Source organism: Symphalangus syndactylus, chromosome 22 (genome assembly GCF_028878055.3).
Source record: "Symphalangus syndactylus isolate Jambi chromosome 22, NHGRI_mSymSyn1-v2.1_pri, whole genome shotgun sequence".
Lineage (NCBI taxonomy): Eukaryota > Metazoa > Chordata > Mammalia > Primates > Hylobatidae > Symphalangus > Symphalangus syndactylus.
Genome location: NC_072444.2, coordinates 9,599,861 through 9,619,451, shown reverse-complemented (window position 1 = coordinate 9,619,451; position 19,591 = coordinate 9,599,861). Strand labels below are relative to the sequence as shown.

Genomic DNA, 19,591 nt, shown 5'->3' with positions numbered 1-19,591 from the left:
GATTACAGGCATGCACCACCATGCCTGGCTAGTTTTGTATTTTTAGTGGAGACGGGGTTTCTCCATGTTGTTCAGGCTGGTCTCGAACTCCTGACCTCAGGTGCTCCGCCCACCTCGGCCTCCCAAAGTGCTGGGATTACAGGCATGAGTCACTGTGCCCGGCCTCTTGTTGAATCTTAATCCTCAGTGCAGAGGTGTGGCCTATGGAAGGTGATTAAGTCAGAGGGTGGAATGGGATTAGCACTCTTAGAAAAGGGCTCCAGTTTGCCCAGGGAGGTCAAGGCTGAAGCGAGCTGTGATTGTGCCACTGCACTCCTTCCTGGGTGACAAAGTGAGACTCTGTCTCACACACACAAAAATAATAATAATTCTTTAAAAAGGGGCTCAAGGTTGAAGAAAGCACTTAATCTTGCCCTTTTTGTCTTTCCATCCCTTTTGCCATGTGAGGTCACAGCTTTCAAGGTGCCATCTTGGAAGCAGATAACCAGGCATCAGACACTAAACTTGCTGGTGCCTTGATGGTGGAACATCCTCCAGAACTATGAGAAATACATTTCTTTTCCTTTTTTCTCTTCTTTTCTTTGTTTTTTGTTTTTTATAGACAAAGTCTTGCTCTGTCGCCCAGGCTAGAGTGCAGTGGTGCGATCACAGCTCACTGCAGCCTCAACCTCTTGGGCTCAAGCAATCTTCCCACCTCAGCCTCCTGAATAGCTGGGACTACAGGTATGCGTGTGACACCACACATAGCTAATTTTTTTTTTTTTTTTCTTTTTTTGAGACGGAGTCTTGCTCTGTCACCCAGGCTGGAGTGCAGTGGCGCAATCTCGGCTCACTGCAAGCTCCACCTCCCAGGTTCACGCCATTCTCCTGCCTCAGCCTCCCGAGTAGCTGGGACTACAGGCGCCTGCCACCACGCCCGGCTAATTTTTTGTATTTTTAATAGAGACGGGGTTTCACCGTGTTAGCCAGGATGGTCTCGATCTCCTTACCTCATGATCTGCCCGCCTCTGCCTCCCAAAGTGCTGGGATTACAGGCGTGAGCCACCGCGCCCAGCCCACGCCTAGGTAATTTTTGTAATTTTTGCAAGGAAGGGGTTTTGCTATGTTGCCCAGGCTGGTCTCGAACTCCTGAGCTCAATCAATCTGCCAGCCTCGGCCTCCCAAAGTGCTGGGATTACAGGTGAGAGCCACCACGCCTGACCATGCAGTGTTTTTATCTACATAAAATAATGGTGTGTTTTTACAATAAATAGCACCTGATAGTCAATACGATCAATGGCAGTTCTGTTTCTCTTCTTTTATTCCATTTTAAAATATAACTGTCTGGCCAGGCGTGATGGCTCATGCCTGTAATCCCAGCAATTTGGGAGGCCGAGGTGGGTGGATCACCTGAGGTCAGGAGTTTGAGACCAGCCTGGCCAACATGGTGAAACCCCTGCCTGTACAAAAACACAAAAAATCAGCTGGGTGTGGTGTTGTATGCCTGTATTCCCAGCTACTCAGGAGGCTGGGCTGAGGTGGGTGGATCTCCTGAGGTCAGGAGTTTGAGACCAGCCTGGCCAACATTATGAAACCCTGTCTCTACTAAAAATACAAAAATTAGCTGGGCGTGGTGGCAGGCACCTGTAATCCCAGCTACTTGGGAGGCTGAGGCAGGAGAATCACTTGAACCCTGGAGGTGGAGGTTGCAGTGAGCCGAGATCAAGCCACTGCACCCCAGTCTGGGCGGGAAGAGCAAGACTCTGTCTCGAAAAAATAAATAAGTAATAAATAATAATAAAAACAATACAAAACAAAAAAAAGTTGCAGAAAATGTTTGGTATGACCCCATTTTATATGTGTGTTTGAATAGAAGATCTAGAAGGATACACCTCAAATAGTTGACAGTGGTAAGTAGCCTCTGGGAAGGTGAGGTAGCTTAGTAGGAAGTTTATTTACTTTATATTTTTAAGTGTTTGTTTGAATCTTTAAAGAGCACTTATTATCTAATAATTTAAAATTTTGAAAAGACAATGTAAGGACATGCACTGTGGCTCATGCCTGTAATCCCAGCATTTGGGAGGCCAAGGCGGGAGGACCGAGTGAGCCTAGGAGTTCAAGACCTGTCTGGGCAACACAGTGAGACTCCCGTCTCTAGAAAAATAAACAATGAAACAATGAGCCAGGCATAGTGGTGCACGCCTGTAGTCTCAGCTACTCAGGGTACTGAGGCAGAAGGATCGCTTGACCCCCGGAGTTTGAAACCAGCCTAGACAACATAGTGAGACACCATTTCGAACAAAACAAAACAGTTGCTCCCTTCCCTCTTGTTCCTCCCACTATTGCTGTCGTTGCAAGCTCCTAGGAGCTGCCCTGTTATTTACGTTGCAGTGGGCATGACTCAGGGAAGCAGCAGGCAGGTAGGAGGATGGGAAGCAACAACCCAACTGGAGCTAAGCAAGGTCCAGCTCATCATATCTACTAGTGTAGTAAAAAGAGCACAGTAGGCCAGGTGTGGTGGCTCACGCCTGTAATCCCAACACTTTGGGAGGCCGAGGCAGATAGATGCTTGAGTCCAGGAGTTTGAGACCAGGCTGGGCAACATGGTGAAACCCTGTCTCTACAAAAGAAAAAAAAAAAAATACAGCTAGGCATGGTGGCTCACATCTGTAATCCCAGCACTTTGGAAGGCCGAGGCAGGCAGATCACAAGGTCAGGAGTTCGAGACCCGCCTGGTCAATATGGTGAAACCCCGTCTCTACTAAAAATACAAAAGTTATCTAGGCGTGGTGGTGGGTGCCTGTAGTCCCAGCCACTCTGGAGGCTGAGGCAGGAGAATCGCTTAAACCTGGGAGGCAGAGATCGCAGTGAGCCGAGATTGCGCCACTGCACTCCAGACTGGGTGACAGAGCGAGACTCCATCTCAAAAAAAAAAAAAAAAAAAAAATGAGCAAGGTGTGGTGGTGCTTGCCTGTATTCCTAGCTACTTGGGAGGCTGAAGTGGGAGGATCGCTTGAGCCCGGGAGGCAGAGGTTGCAGTGAGCAGAGATTGTGCCACTGACATTCCAGCCTGGATGATGGAGTGAGACCTTGTCTCAGAAAAAAAAAAAAAAAAAAGTAGTGAGACATAAGGAAGGCAACACTTGGAGGACCTTCTTTGGAGCCAGGTACCCTGCTAGGTGCTTCCACGTGTACTGCCTCATTTGAATCTCACACAAACACTTTGCCATAGGAAGTAAGATCTCAGGCTACAGAATAGGAAACTGACTACAAGGCCGGGCGCGGTGGCTCACGCTTGTAATCCCAGCACTTTGGGAGGCCGAGGCGGGCGGATCACAAGGTCAGGAGATCGAGACCACGGTGAAACCCCGTCTCTACTAAAAATACAAAAAATTAGCCGGGCGTGGTGGCGGGCGCCTGTAGTCCCAGCTACTCGGAGAGGCTGAGGCAGGAGAATGGCGTGAACCCGGGAGGCGGAGCTTGCAGTGAGCCGAGATCGCGCCACTGCACTCCAGCCTGGGTGACAGAGCGAGACTCCGTCTCAAAAAAAAAAAAACAAAAAAAAAAAACTGACTACAGGGTGGTTATATGACTTGTGCAAGGTCACACAGCTATTAAGGAATGGTGCCAGGATCTCGGATCCAGCTCTGTTCTTTCAAACATCCATCCAACAAATATTTCTGAGCACCAACTGCATGTAAGGCACACGGCTAAGCACAGGAGCTATAGGACGAACACTCAGCAAGGGGGCCCTGACCTCAGAGAACTTACATCTCTTGGGGTAGACAGACAAAAGCAATTTAAACAAACACCGTTGTTATACAAATAAACACGAGTGCTGATTGGGCCGGCCATGGGGGCTCACGCCTGTAATCCTAGCACTTTGGGAGGCCAAGGCAGGTGGATTGCCTGAGCTCAGGAGTTCAAGACCAGCCTGGGCAACACGGTGAAACTCCATCTCTACTAAAATACAAAAAATTAGCCGGGCATGGTGGTGGGCACCTGTAATCCCAGCTACTTGGGAGGCTGAGACAGGAGAATCACTTGAACTTGAGAGGCAGAGGTTGCAGTGAGCCCAGATCGTGCCTTTGCACTCCAGCCTGGGTGACAGAGCAAGACTCTGTCTCAAAAAAAAAAAAAAAAAAAAAAGGCGGGGAGGGGTGGGCAGTGCAGATATTGAGAACAAAAAGAGATCTACTTAGAAAGGAGGTGACATTTCAGTTGAGGCCTAAAGGAGGAACAAGGGCAGAACATTCCAGGCAGAGAAACTGTGGCAAGAGCTTGGTGGTTTCCAGGAACGGAAATAAGCTTACCAGATAGCCCTTGCCCTGACCTCCAGCTGCCACTCCACCCTCACCTCGTGCCACCTTAGCATCAGGCTCTGGCCAGAACGGACTTCCCAGGCAGACCTTCAAACCTGTCCAGACATTTCCTGCCTAGAAGCCTCCACAATACCCATCCTGCTGCTTTGAATGCTCTTCCCTACCCACTCCTCACTCTCCACTTTCCCTTTTTTTTTTTTTTTTTTTTTTTTTGTTGAGACGGAGTCTCTCGCTCTGTCACCCAGGCTGGAGCGCAGTGGTGTGATCTCAGCTCACTGCAACCTCCGCCTCCCAGGTTCAAGTGATTCTCCTGCCTCAGCCTCCTGAGTAGCTGGGATTACAGGTGTGTGCCATCACACCCGGCTAATTTTTGTATTTTTAGTAGAGATGGCGTTTCTCCATGTTGGTCAGGCTGATCTTGAACTTCTGACCTCATGATCCACCCGCCTCGGCCTCCCAAAGTGCTGGGATTACAGGCGTGAGCCATCTCACCTGGCTCCACTCCCCACTTTCACCTGGCCAACTGCAACTCATGCTTCAGACCTCAGCTGAATTTCACTGCTTTACGGAGGTCTTCAATGGACTTGGCTCACGGCTGTAATCTCAACACTCTGGGAGGCCAAGGCAGGCAGATTGCTGGAGCCCAGGGGTTTGAGACCAGCCTGGTCAACATGGCAAAATCCCCTCTCTACAAAAGAAAAAATTTAAATTAGCCAGGTGTGGTGGTGCACTCCTGTAGTCCCGGCTACTCAGGAGGCCGAGGTGGAAGGATCAATTGAGCCTGGAAGGTCAAGGCTGCAGAGAGCTGTGACTTCACCACTGCACTCCAGCCTGGGCAGCACAGCAAGACCCTGTCTCAAAAAGTAAAACAACGAAAAAGTCCATTGATATGATTTAGGTTCTACATCACAACGAACCTTTAAGAAACTACTATATGCGGGGCTTTGATATCATATCAAAGAAGACTATCGGCCAGGCGTGGTGGCTCATGCCTGTAATACCAGCACTTTGGGAGGCCGAGACGGGTGGATCACCTGAGGTCAGGAGTTCGAGACCAGCCTGGCCAACATGGTAAAACTCCACCACTACTAAAAATACAAAAAATTAGCCCGGTGTGGTGATGGGCACCTATAATCCCAGCTACTTGGGAGGCTAAGGCAGGAGAATCGCTTGAACCCAGTAGGCGAAGGTTGCAGTGAGCCGAGATCACGCCATTGCATTCCAGCAGCCTGAGCAAGAAGAACAAAACTCCAAAAAAAAAAAGAAGAGTATCACCAATTATCTGAAAAAGCCCTTAAAAGATCCCTCCCTTTATAAGTACGTATCTGTGTGAAGGCAGATTTTCTTCAACCAAAACAACATATCACAACAGCCTAAGTGCAAAAGCAGATATGAGAATCCAACTGTCTTCTACTTAGCCCAACGTTAAAGAGATGTGTAAAAAATGTAAATCAATCCACTTCTCTCCCTAAATTGTTTATGTTTTAGAAAATCTAGTTATTTTTACAAAAATGTGTTATTTATGTTAACATGGAAAGAGTTTATTATTGGGTGTTTTTATTTAAAAATGAAAATTTTTAGAATGTCTAAGTTTTCATTTTTAATACAATAAATATTGCTGGAGATAACTTATGTAAACAAAGGCTCTTTGGCACCCTCAATAATCTTTAAGGATATAAAGGGACTCTGAGACCAGAAGATTTGAATACTGCTGCTCCACAATCTCAGCACCCCTGCCCTTCCTTTGAGCCCAAGATGCCCAGTTCATCCAGGACCGGCCTTGTTTCTCTCTCAGGCTATACTGGTTATACCTTCTTGCCTTGGGGGTCCTGTTTCCAGGGCATGGAGGCATATTTGGCGTGTGTGGTGGCTGGGGGCAGCCCACAGCAGGGCAGGGCATGGTGCTCATTCTGGGTCTTGGGGGAAGTCAGGTCCGTACCTCCCTGCCACCCCCGCCCCCTTGTCCATCACAAAATGCCTTCCTCTTCTTGGGTTCCTGCACCCCGCCTGCCCACGCCTGTTGAGAAAGCCTTTCCGCCAGGGCCAGGACTAGAGTGAAACATGTGAGGCATTCACTGGTTGCAAAATTTAAGGAGACACCAAACCTCAGCAATCAAGATAAATAATATTTTATTTTGTTTATTTATTTTTGAGACAGGGCTTGGCTCTGTCACCCAGACTGGAGTACAATGGCGCAATCTTGGCTTACTGCAACCTCCACCTCCCAGGCTCAAGCCAACCTCCTACCTCAGCCTCCCAAGTAGCTAGGATTACAGGCACACGCTACCACACTGGCTAATTTTTGTATTTTTTGGTAGAGATAAGGCATGCCCACCACGCCAGCTAATTTTTATAATTTTTAGTTAGCCAGGCTGGTCTCGAACTCCTGACCTCAAGTGATCTGCCCGCCCTGGCCTCCTAAAGTGCTGGGATTACAGGTGTGAGCCACTGTGCCTGGCCAATAAATAATATTTTAATGCAATATTTTCTTAAATCAAAAGGAGTATTACTGATTCTTCCTCTTGCCTCAGGCTCTAATATAACTCTGCCTGGCACTATTATGATACTGTCTTCATCTAACATTTTGGTACTTTGTTTATCATAATTTTTTTTGCATTAATTTTGATTTTTTTTTTTTTTTTTTTTTTTTTGAGACGGAGTCTCTCTCTGTCGCCCAGGCTGGAGTGCAGTGGCACGATCTCAGCTCACTGCAAGCTCCTGGATTCATGCCATTCTCCTGCCTCAGCCTCCCGAGTGGCTGGGACTACAGGCGCCTGCCATGACGCCCAGCTAATTTTTTTGTATTTTTGGTAGAGACGGGGTTTCACCGTGTTAGCCAGGATGGTCTTGATCTCCTGACCTTGTGATCCGCCCGCCTCGGCCTCCCAAAGTGCTGGGATTATAGGCGTGAGCCACCGCGCCCGGCAATTTTGATTTTTTAAAAAAACCTTCTCACCATGTGAACAGAACACATACACAGACTAGCCCAATTCACTCATTTAGTTGCTCATTCATGCATTCATTGGACAAACGCTCACAGCTCCAGGAGCTGAGCAGTGCACTGCAGCCTCAGAGAACAGACCCAGCCCTTGAGCAGCTCACAGGCCATTTTGCAAGAGAGAGATTCAGAAATAGATAAGCGGGCGGTGCTGTGATGATGGATGTATCAGGTGTAACATGGTTTCAGAGAAGCTGCCCCTACCCAGACTTGAGGGTGAGGAGAGACCTCCTGCCTATGCTGAAGGAGTTAATTTGATAGTGCGAGGAGAGAGGAATAACAGGCACAGCGGACTGCGGGACAGAGGCCTGGAAGAATAGGCAAAGGCATACCTTGTTCTAAAGGAACGTGAGACATTTGGTTTGGCCAAAACTTTAAGGAGTTGAGAAGAGATAGGGCTTAAAAAATAAGAGTCAGGGCCAGGCGCGGTGGCTCACGCCTGTAATCCCAGCACTTCGGGAGGCCGAAGCGGGCGGATCATCAGGTCAGGAGTTTGAGACCAGCCTGACTAACATGGTGAAACCCTGTCTGTACTAAAAATACAAAAATTAGCCGGGTGTGGTGGCATGCATCTGTAATTCCAGCTACTTGGGAGGCTGAGGCAGGAGAATCGCTTGAACCCAGTAGGTGGAGGTTGCAGTGAGCTAAGATCATGCCACTGCACTCCAGCCTGGGCAACAGAGTGAGACTCCATCTAAAAAAAAAAAAAAAAAGAAAAAAAAAAAGCATCAGTCAACTCAAGATGGGTCCTAGAGGTCAGTCTAAGGAGCCTGGACTTTATTCTGCAGACAATGGGAGTTATTGAAGGACCTTGAGCTTGGAACGGACAAGACTGGGTCTGGATTTGGGGAACTTGGCTTTGACCACTGTGCACAGAATGAACTGGAGGTGATCAGACCACAGTCAGGGAGACAGCAAAGAGACACGTGCAATCGTCTGGAGGCCTCGAGAGGACTGCGCCAGGGCAGAGCCGATGGAGGGAAATGGACGGTTGTGAGAGTTATTTGGGAAATCAGATGGACAGAACTTGGTAACGGATGGGATATTGGTTGAGAGAAAAGGAGGAATCAAAGAGAACTGCCAGGTTTCTGGGCCAGATGACTGAGGACGTGGTGGTGGTGTCTTCATGGAGAAGACACCAAGGAGGAACAGCATGAGGGCAGGGAGGATGAATTCATGTGAGGACATATCCCATTTGGGATGCCTGTGAAACACCCAAGAGGACCAGGGAAGAAGTCAGAGGAGGACAGACCTATGGAGGCAGAGACAGGACAGCCAGAGACAGGGAGGCTTCCATGCTTGAGGCCTAAGGGAAGAAAGTTTCAAGAGCTTGGGAAGACGTGGGCAACAGTGTGAAAAGCCACAGGGAGATGAATGACAATGCAGACAGAAGAGCAAACACTGGATGTGGAAACGTGGAAATCAATCTCATGTGATCAGATCATGTGATCAGAGGGAGAGCAGTTGCCCAGGTATGGGTTGAGGGGTGAGTGATAGGACAGAAAGGGGAATGTCAAGTCCTCATTCAAGAAGTTCGATTGAGCCGGGCACAGTGGCTCACTCCTGTAATCCCGGCACTTTGGGAGGCCGAGGCAAGACGATCACTTGAGGTCAGGAGTTCCAGACCAGCCTGGCCAATATGGTGACATCCCATCTCTACTAAAAATACAAAAATTAGCCAGACGTCTATAATCCCAGCTACTGGGGAGGCTGAGGCAGGAGAATCGCTTGAACAAGGGAGGTAGAGGTTGCAGTCAGCCCAGATAGCACCACTGCACTCCAGCCTGGACAACAAGAGCGAGACTTCATATCAAAAAAAAAAAAAAAGGCCGGGCGCGGTGGCTCACGCTTGTAATCCCAGCACTTTGGGAGGCCGAGGCGGGCGGATCACGAGGTCAGGAGATTGAGACCACGGTGAAACCCCATCTCTACTAAAAAATACAAAAAATTAGCCGGGCGCGGTGGCGGGCGCCTGTAGTCCCAGCTACTCGGAGGCTGAAGCAGGAGAATGGCGTGAACCCGGGAGGCGGAACTTGCAGTGAGCCGAGATTGCGCCACTGCACTCCAGCCCAGGCGACAGAGCGAGACTCTGTCTCAACAAAAAAAAAAAAAAAAAAAAAAAAGAAAAAAAGAAGTTTGATTGAGCAACAAAATGCTGTGTGTGGACCTTCTCTGGATGCTGATTCAAATAAACCAACTGTAAAAAATATTTTCCAGATAATTGGGCTGGCTGTGGTGGCCATGCCTGGTGCCAGCACTTTGGGGAGGCCAAGGCACAACAATTCCTTGAGCTCAGGAGTTTGAGATCAGCCTGAGCAATATAGCAAGACCTCATCACTCCTAAAAATTTTTAAAAATTAGCTGGGTGTGGTGGTGCACACCTCTAGTCCCAGTTACTCAGGAAGCTGAGGCACGAGGATTGCTTGAGCCCAGGAGTTCAAGGCTGCAGTGAGCTGCGATTATGCCACTGCACTCCACCCTGGGCAACAGAGCCTCAAGACCCTGTCACACACACACAAAAAAGAATTAAAAAAAAAAAAAAAAAAAGACATTTGGGAAAACTCAAACACAGATGGTATTAAAAAAATAATATTTATTTATTTAGGTAGGATAATGATATGGTGGTCGTATTGTTAAATTCCTTAGCTATTAGATGTGCGCTCCAACCTGGGCAACAGAGCAAGGCTTCATCTCAAAAAAAAAAAAAAAAAAAAAAAAAATTCCAGGAAGACCAGGTGTGGTGGCTCATGCCTGTAATACCAGCACTTTGGGGAAACTGAGGAAGGAGGATGGGTCAAGAATTCAAGACCAGCCTGGGCAACATAGCAAGACCTCATCTCTACACCCGTCCCCACCTTGCCTCCCCCCGGCCACCCCACACACACACGAGAATAAAATATTCCAGGAAAATGGTGCCTGCATGCTAATCTCTATTTCAAAGTTGGCTTCCCAGGAACCCAACCTAGAAGACTGTATACTTGGGTCTATCTGACTTCAGCGCCTCCCCAATCCACACAGCCCCCACAGGAGCCCCAGCAAGAATAGGCCTCCTCCTTCCAGATACAGGACCAGAATCAGTGAGGGGAATCCTGGTGGAGCCCCTGCTTGACTCAAAGCCGTTGGTGCCGCCAGTACCTGTCATCCTGGCTCTTCCTACTTCTGCTGCCTTCTGTTCAATCCCAGGCTCCTGGCCCCCATGTGACTCCCACTCCCTCGGCCCCAACCCAAACTCAGTGCCTATCACTGTATCTCTGCATGAGTAGAACCCTTGAAATCACCCAAAATGTAACCAGCTGATTCTCCTCTGGGCCTGAGAGCTTGTACTTTCATTACTTTATTCATGCTGTTTCCTCTGCCAAGAAATCCTTCCTTCCTTGTCATGTTTACTGGAACATTCTTTAAGATTGCTCAGACCTCATTTCCTCCGAGAAGCTCTTTCTAAGCCTCCTGGCCTCCTGCACACCCGGCTCCACCCGTGGTCTGGTCAAGTGCTCATTCTTCGGACTTCCATAGCTCATGGCTCTTTATCCCACTGAAATTGCCTCTATATGACCTCTCTGCCATCCAGAGGCAGGGACAATGTCCGCTCATTCACCTCACAGTGATTGACATCCTTCTGGGTGTCAATGCTGGGGAGACTGCAGACACAAAACAAAGTTCCGCCCTCGAGGAGCTTACATTCTAGTTGGGGGAAACAGTCAAAAATAAGTGGAACAACAAATAAGATAATTTCAAATTGTGATGAATTTAATAAAGGAAATAAAAATAGTAACATGAAGATAGGGTAGATGGCTTTTTTTTAATTTTTATTTTTTAATAAATAGAGACAAGGTCTCACTATGTTGCCCAGGCTGGTCTTGAACTCCTGAGCTCAAGTGATCTGCCTGATTTAGTCTCCCGAAGTGCTAGGATTACAGGCATGAGCCACTGCACCCAGCTGGTGGCTGTTTTGAGTAGAATGACCAGGGAAGGCTTCTTGGAGGAGGTGACATAGAAACAAAACCAGAGACAGCTTTAGCATGAAGTCAATGAAGCTTAAGCTTTAAGGCCCTCTCCTAGGCCCTGTATCTAATTGTATATTAGTCATTTGGTATCTTCAAAGGGGGGCCATTCAAATTGTATAAGCTTTAGTAACCTATAAAATCTGTGTCTACCCCTGGCTGAACTCTAAAAAAGAAAAAAGGAACAAGTAAGAGGACGATCTGGATTATTCCAGCCAGAGTATCATGTGCAAAGGGCCTGTAATGGGAATAATTTCATCATGTTCTGAAGTAGGAACAAGAAACTGAAAGGTTGGTGTGACCCTAGGGGAGTGAGAAATGAGAAGAGTGGGATGTGACCAGAGGACACCAGGCTCCAGATCACTACTGAGCCGTGGTAAGGAGTTGGGATTTTATTCCGTGAGCCTCGGAGAGCTGCTTCAGTGTCGTTAAGCAGGCAAGTAGCATGATCGGACTCGCTCTAGCTGCCAGGTAGAGAATAGATGGTAGGGAGCAAGCGTGGAAACTGAAGAGCATTTTGGAGGTCAGAGATGGTGGTGGCATGGACCAGAAAGTGGCCTTTTCAATTCCTCTCCCCGTCCCCTGTACTCAGGGAGCTTGGCTGGGGCAAACGTTTGGTAAACATTTGTCGGGTGAACAAACACCCAGCAACCGACAGGATTGCCTGCTCCCCAGACAGAGCAGCTGCCACACAAGGCAGAGCGAGCATTCTACAAACTCAGGACTCAAACTATGGTCCTTGGGCCAGCAGAATTGGCACCGCCTGCAAGCTTGTTAGAAATGCAGAATCTTGGGCCCCTCCCCAGATCTCCTGTATCAGAATCTGTATGTTGGCCGGGCGTGGTGGCTCACGCCTGTCATCCCAGCAGTTTGGGAGGCTGAGGCACGTGGATCGCTTGAGGTCCAGAGTTCGAGACCAGCCTGACCAACATAATGAAACCCCCTCTCTACTAAAAATACAAAAACTAGCCAGGCGTGGTGGTGGGCGCCTGTAATCCCAGCTACCCTGGAGGCTGAGGCAGGAGAATAATTGCCTGAACCCAGGAGACAGCGGTTGCAGTGAGCTGAGATCACACCACTGCACTCCAGCCTGGGCGACAGAGCGAGACTTTGTCTCCAAAAAAAAAAGACTCCGTATGTTAGTAAGATTCCCAGGTGATTTGTGCATGCACCGAAATCTGAGACATGTTGTACCCCAACAACTGCCAGCCACACACTTGCCTGGGCTAACATCTTCCGTGGCTCCCCTGGCCCCGGATCAAATCTAAGCTCTTTCCCCATCTTATTTTCCACAATTCGCCGCTACTCATTTTCTACTCTGGCTGCACTGAATTTCTCGCTGCTTCCCTAAAAACTCCATTTTTCCTCACATCTCTTTGCCTTTCCAGCGGCCCGCTTTTGCCCATTGCTTTACTTAGAAAAATCTTACTCATCTTAAAACCTAATCTGAAAAAGTGCTTCCCTCTGGGATGCCTTCCCCGATTGCCACAGGCAAAATGAGTTGCCTTCTTCTCTGGGTCCCCATGCACTGGGCGCGTTCCTCAGTCTAGCACCTGACACGATATGTTTTAAGTATTAATTTCTGTGGCTGTTTCCTTGTCATACTGGGCACTTCTTGAGGGCAGGGACTAGATCTTTTTCATCTCTTCAATCCCAGTGTTGGGCATCGAGGAATGAATGGATGAGTGACCATGCCCTGATGATGGCTCCGAAATCCCCGGCACAAAGGAAGTGTGCACGGTCTCCCCAGGGGAGCTGTACTGGGGTGGAGCGGGTTAGGGAGAACAAGGTCTCTGGAGTCAGAAAGGTCTACAGGTTCATACCTGGCTTACCATTTACTTGCTGTATGACCTGGGGCAAGTGACCTCATCTCTCTAACCTTCAATGTCTTCATTTGCAAAATCGTACAGTCCTAACAATGGTTTCAAAGATAAGCATGCAGAGTGGCTGGAACAGGACCTGAGCCACAAATGACCAAGCCTCCCCCTCCCCACTGGCCCAGCTGCTTGGAGCCAGGGAAGGGGACTGTGGGCTTTGACCTACACACTGGCTTTCCTGCCAGATCCAGATACAGCCTAGAGCTAATGCCAGCAAAGCTTTCAACAGCTCAGGAAGATGAACATTTGGAAAGAAAATAAGAGGCTCAGACCACTCAGTTTAACCCATGGGCACAGTTCCCTGATGGATCAAGGCTGGGCAGCTGGCCCAGGCACAGCCTTCAGCTGGGGGTGGGGTAGAGAGGCCATAAATATTCATGAGACAGAAGAATTCTGCTGTTTGGATCTGGTACCCTTTTCCCTGCGCAGCATTCGGCCCCCAGCCCTGCTGGAAACATTCCCAGTCCCGAGGGAACCTAGAGAAGGGGTTCTCATCCATAGCTGGACAGCCAGAGAGGAGGGACCATCAGGAGATGGACAGAAGGAGGTATGTGCTGATTGATTTCCCAGGCCAGATTGTGGGTTGGGAAGTTGGGTTCACCAGTCCTGCAAGCTCCTAACATTTGTGGGGCCAGTTGAGGTCAAAAGTACAAAATTCTAAATACTTATAAGCTATAAATAAGATACATCCAAGTTCATCCACAGCTCCTGCACCAGCAGTTCCTTGCAGCCCCGCAGGCCTGAGGGTGCATTCGCCAACAGGGCAAGGTCTAGAAGTGGTCAAGGCGGGGGAACACCACATTCCAAGTGGGCACACTGTCTTGGATCCAAGTACTCCTTGCTCTGCGGGGAGCATGAGGCTGGAGCCCCCCTAATTTCAAGGCACTGGGCACCATTTACTGGTATACGGTACATCTTGCCTATGATCCTATTTCCTCCTCAGATCGTCTTCGTGAGGCTGGTTTTACAAGATACCCAATTTTCTAGGGGTAAAAAGTGAGACTAGAGAAGAAAATAGATTTCTCCACAGTCACACAGCGGGGAAGTGGCAGACTTGGGATTTTCAACTCCAGGGTTCATTCTGACTCCTTAGAACAAGCTGTGTCCCCTGCTAGAAGCAAACTGCTCCTCGGCCAACTTGTCCACCCACAGGCCTGTCTTACAGCCTGAGAATGGGAGCTCCAGATGCTGTGAGGCCCCAGGAAGAGATGCCTTTGACCTGAGGCCCTGCTTTTACCTTTGCTCCTCAAAGCTGGGAAGGGAATGGGACAAAGGGATGGCATGACCTGCTCTGTATCCATCTGACTCCCGCCTGGTAGGGCGAGAGCTGGGTCAGATCCTGGTTCAACCACTAAGCTCATCCTGTGGTTCTGAGTCTGTTTCCTCATTTGTAAAATCAAGATTTTTATATGGACTAAGAGAAAAGGATATTAAGAAAACAATCTCATTTACAACAGTATTCAAAAAAATAGAATACTTAGAAATAAACTTAACCGGCCAGGCACAATGGCTCATGCCTATAATCCCAGCACTCTGGGAGGCTGAGGCAGGCAGATCACTTGAGCTCAGGAGTTTGAGACCAGCCTGGCTAAATGGTGAAACCCCATCTCTACTAAAAATACAAAAATTAGCTGGGCATGGTGGCACATGCCTGTAGTCCCAGCTACTCAGGAGGCTGAGCCAGGAGAATCATTTGAACCTGGAGGCAGAGGCTGCAGTGAGCCAAGACCATGCCACTGCACTCCAGCCTGGGCGACAGAGCAAGACTCTGTCTCAAAACAAAAAAAAAAAGAAAGAAAGAAAAAAAAGAAATAAACTAAACCAAGGAGGCAAAAGATTTGTACATTGAAAACTACAAAACATTGCTGTCGGGCGCAGTGGCTCACACCTGTAATCCCAGCACTTTGGGAGGCCAAGGCGGGCAGATTGCTTGAGGTCAGGAGTTCGAGACCAGCCTAGCCAACATGGTGAAACCCTATCTCTACTAAAAATACAAAAATTAACCAGGCATGGTGGTGCATGCCTGTAATCCCAGCTACTCGGGAGGCGGAGGCAGGGGAATCACTTGAACCCAGGAGGCAGAGGTTGCAGTGAGCCAAGATGATGCCATTGCACTGCAGTCTGGGCGACAGAGCGAGACTCCATCTCAAAAAAAAAGAAAAAAGAAAAAAGAAGATGCCTGGTCTGATCTATAGTGAGAGCTCATTGAATGTTGGCTATTGTTACTCTTACTGCCCTACCCCAGACAGAGTTGGAAATTCCACCTCAAGTTCCCGTAACAATATATCACATTGCATTATCATAGCTGTTGATTTCTCTCTCCTTTTGGACTGGGAACTCCCCAGGGCATATCACCAATACCCATCACAGGGCCTCCTACACAGCAAACACATGAGAAATACTGACTAAATAGACAGGTGAGCCTCTGTACACACACAGTCACAGTGTCCCTCACTCTTCGCTTCCAAACCCTCACACCCCAGCTCTAGCCACTCCCAGCTCTTAGATTCGCTGGGGCCAGTCCCACTTTCCTCATCTATAAAATGGGAATAGCATCAACACTGACGCTGGAGAGGTGGCCCCACATCTATAATCCCAGCACTTTGAGAGGCTGAGGTAAGAGAATTGCTTGAGGTCAGGAGTTTAAGACCAGCCTGAGCAACATGACCAAATTTTGTCTCTACAAAATTAAAAATTAAAAAAAAAAATTAGCCAGGCATGGTGGCACATGCCTGCAGTCCTAGCTACTATGGAGGCTGAGGCTGCAGGATCACTTGGGTCCATTACAGTGAGCTATGATCACACCACTGCACTCCAGCCTGGGCAACAGAGCAAGACCCTATCTCTTAAAAATAAAAATTAGGGCCGGGCGTGGTGGCTCACGCCTGTAATCCCAGCACTTTGGGAGGCCGAGGCGGGCGGATCACAAGGTCAGGAGATCGAGACCATCCTGGCTAACACGGTAAAACCCCGTCTCTACTAAAAATACAAAATATTAGCCGGGCGAGGTGGTGGGCACCTGTAGTCCCAGCTACTCGGGAGGCTGAGGCAGGAGAATGGCGTGAACCCGGGGCAGGGTGGAGCCTGCAGTGAGCCAAGATCGCGCCACTGCACTCCAGCCTGGGCGACAGTGAGACTCCGTCTCAAAAAAATAATAATAATAATAATTAATTAATTAATTAATACAAATTAGGCTGGGTGGGGTGGCTCACACCTGTAATCCCAGCACTCTGGGAGGCCGAGGCAGGCAGATCACCTGAGGTCAGGAGTTCAAGACCAGCCTGGCCAACATGACGAAACCCCATATCTACTAAAAATACAAAAATTAGCTGGGCGTGGTGGCACACATCTATAATCCCAGCTACATGGGAGGCTGAGGCAGGAGAACCACTTGAACCCGGGAGGGGGAAGTTTCAGTGAGCTGAGATTATGCCACTGCACTCCAGCCTGGGTGACAGACCGAGACTCCATCTCAAAAAAAAAAAATTGACCTCAGGCCGGGAGCGGTGGCTCAAGCCTGTAATCCCAGCACTTTGGGAGGCTGAGGCGGGTGGATCACGAGGTCAGGAGATCAAGATCATCCTGGCTAACACGGTGAAACCCCATCTCTACTAAAAATACAAAAAATTAGCCGGGCGTGTTGGCGGGCGCCTGTAGTCCCAGCTACTTGGGAGGCCGAGGCAGGAGAATGGCGTGAACCCAGGAGGCAGAGCTTGCAGTGAGCCGAGATTGCGCCACTGCACTCCAGCCTGGGCGACAGAGCGAGACTCCATCTCAAAAAAAAAAAAAAAACTGACCTCACAGGATAGCCCTGATGTTGCAGACAACCTCTACAGTGCTAGGCATATAGAAGGTGCTCAACACATGAGTTACTTCCTGTTCTGACATGCCCTGTTGCTTGATATTTGTGCCCTGACCTGGCCGTGCCAGCCACACCCTCTAATGTTACCTCTCACAGAGTGGTTTCAATACCATTTCTCCAAGATGCAGAAGGATTTCAGGGACGAATTAAGGGAGCAGAAATCCTGACTTCTGGGGAATTCTGTGCCAGGCTCCCTACAATTCCCAGTGCGAGGGACCATGCACATTTATTGGCTGACGAATGGAGCACCATGTCTGGGAGAGGTTACGGACAGGGTCTAGGGCACGAGGGATGAGGATGATCTGGGTACCAGTCAGAGTTACCCAGTGTTCCTTCTCATTGGGGAGCTCACCCTGGCCCCAGATATGTATATGACATTGAGGAGACTCAGCCTCTGCTCAGTTGGCCTAGGAAACCCCACGTCTGGCCTGGGTCTCTCCTCCTGGCTCCCAGATACCCAGGTGGTATCTGTCTGTGAGTTACCCTACCCAATTTTGCTTCCAGGACAGGGCCAGGAAGAGGGAGGGAGGAACCACCTCCCCTGGGCTGCCCCAGCACCGGACACATCATGCCTCTGTTATGCCTCTGGTTTGTGTATGTGTGTGTTGCGGTGGGGCAGGGGGGTTGAGACTGAGTCTCACTCTGTCACCTAGGCTGGAGTGCAATGATGCAATCTCAGCTTACTGCAACCTCCGCCTCCCAGGTTCAAGCGATCCTCGTGTGTCAGCCTTCCAAGTAGCTGGGATTACAAGCACATGCCACCATGCCTGGCTAATTTTTATATCTTTAGTAGAGACAGGGTTTCACCATGTTGGCCAGGCTGGTCTCAAACTCCTGACCTCAGGCGATCCACCCACCTCGACATCCCAAAGTGCTGGGATTACAGGCATGAGCCACCGCACCCGGCCATGCCTCTGTTATACCAGGAATCACGCTGACTTCTTCCCAGCCTGGGAGTTCCTGAGTCCTGCCGGTGTCCTCATGGCCAGTCCAGGGCCCCGTCCAGGGAAAAAAGCAGGGCTGGGCACAGGCCCTGGTGTCACACAGACCTGAGTCTGCACCTGGGTCTGCTTCTTCCTTGCTGGTGATCCTTGGATCTCCCAGCCTCCCTTTCTTCATCTGCAAAATGATAGTAATAAAACCTTCCTCACACGGTGGTTGTGAGAGCTGAGTGAAGCAATTTACTCAATAACTGTGAACTCCCTTCCCTGCTGTCCTCAGAAAATGTTTGTTGAATAAGTGAATAAAGAAGCAACCGAATTGGCCATGCACTAAGCCAGCTACGCATTCTCTCCTAGAAGTAACCGGGGTTAGCCGGAGAGAAAGCATAGGAACCGAAACCAGGGGATGGGGCCTCTGGCCTCAGCTGCGCCACTCACCCACATATCTTGACTGAGCCTTATTCCAGCTCTGAGCCTTGGGGTTTTTATCTGCAAAATGCGGTGCCTGTGCCTCGCTTATCTCAAAGCATTGTTGTAAAAAAAAAAAGGAAGTGAGATTATTGATGGTGACAGTTTTTGGTAAACAGTAAAGCACTTGGTACATTGAAATGGACTTTATGAACTGTAAAAGGTAGTGCAGGCTGGGTGCAGTGGCTCACGCCTGTAATCCCAGCACTTTGGGAAGCCTAGGCGGGAGATGGCTTGAGGCCAGAAGTTCAAGACCAGCCTGGGAAACACAGCAAGATCCCGTTTCCACAAAAAAAAAAAAAAAAAAAAAAAAAAAAGTTTTTTAAATTAGCCAGGCGTGGTGGCATGTGCCTCCTGGCTACTCGGGTGGCTAAAGCAGGAGGATAGCTTGAGACCAGGAGTTCAAGGCTGCAGTGAGTCACGATCATTCCACTGCTCTTCAGCCTGGGTGACAGAGCAAGACTGTGTCTCTTAAAAAAAAAAAGGGGGGGATGTGGGGGGTGTGCCAGGCATGGTGGCTCACATCTGTAATCCCAGCACTTTGGGAGGCCGAGGCAGGCGGATTGCTTGAGCACGAGAGTTCAAGACCAGCCTGGGCATCATGTCAAACCCCACCTCTACAGAAAAAAAAAACACAAAAATTAGCCAGGCAAGATGGTGTGCACCTGTAGTACCAGCTACTCGAGAGACTGAGGTGAGAGGGCTGCTTGAGCCCAGGAGATCGAGGCTGCAGCGAGCTGTGATCACGCCACTGCATTCCAGCCTGCGTGACAGAGCAAGTCTTTGTCTCAAAAAAATGGGGGGTAGGCGGGGTATGCACAAATTTGTTTTTGACGTGCTTCTCGCATTAGCCAGCCAAGCTCAACTCCACACCCAGACCCTGAAGATCTCCCTCCTACAGAACCAAGGGGGTGGGCAGGGGCGGCTGAGTGGTGATCCTCCCCCTGCGTATTCTGTCTCTCTCTCACACACAAGCACACAAACAAATACACACACAGAATCTGGCTGTGATTCCCCTCGGCTGAAGACACACAGAGGCATATCAGCCTCTCAGCTGGCTTTGCCGGCCGTCTGCTCCCGGGAGGGGAGCTGTTGGCTGGCGCAGGCCACGTGCAGCCTGAACATGCCCCCGGCCCATCATTC

General features: G+C 49.2%; 1 protein-coding gene across 4 annotated transcripts in view; it reads right to left on the bottom strand.

Moving 5' to 3' along the window:
* The window catches only part of PTAFR (platelet activating factor receptor), a 37,345-nt gene that overhangs the window by 4,122 nt on the left and 13,632 nt on the right, over positions 1–19,591 (bottom strand). Inside the window, exon 1 of one of the 4 annotated variants that reach the window (XM_063631514.1) lies at positions 10,435–10,453. The exons of 2 other annotated variants lie outside the window; for them this stretch is intronic. The gene's annotated coding sequence lies outside the window, so the exon portion shown is untranslated. Of the gene's footprint in view, positions 1–95; positions 191–10,434; positions 10,454–19,591 lie in introns of those variants that run through there. One more of the 4 variants, XM_063631512.1, reaches the window with a different exon arrangement.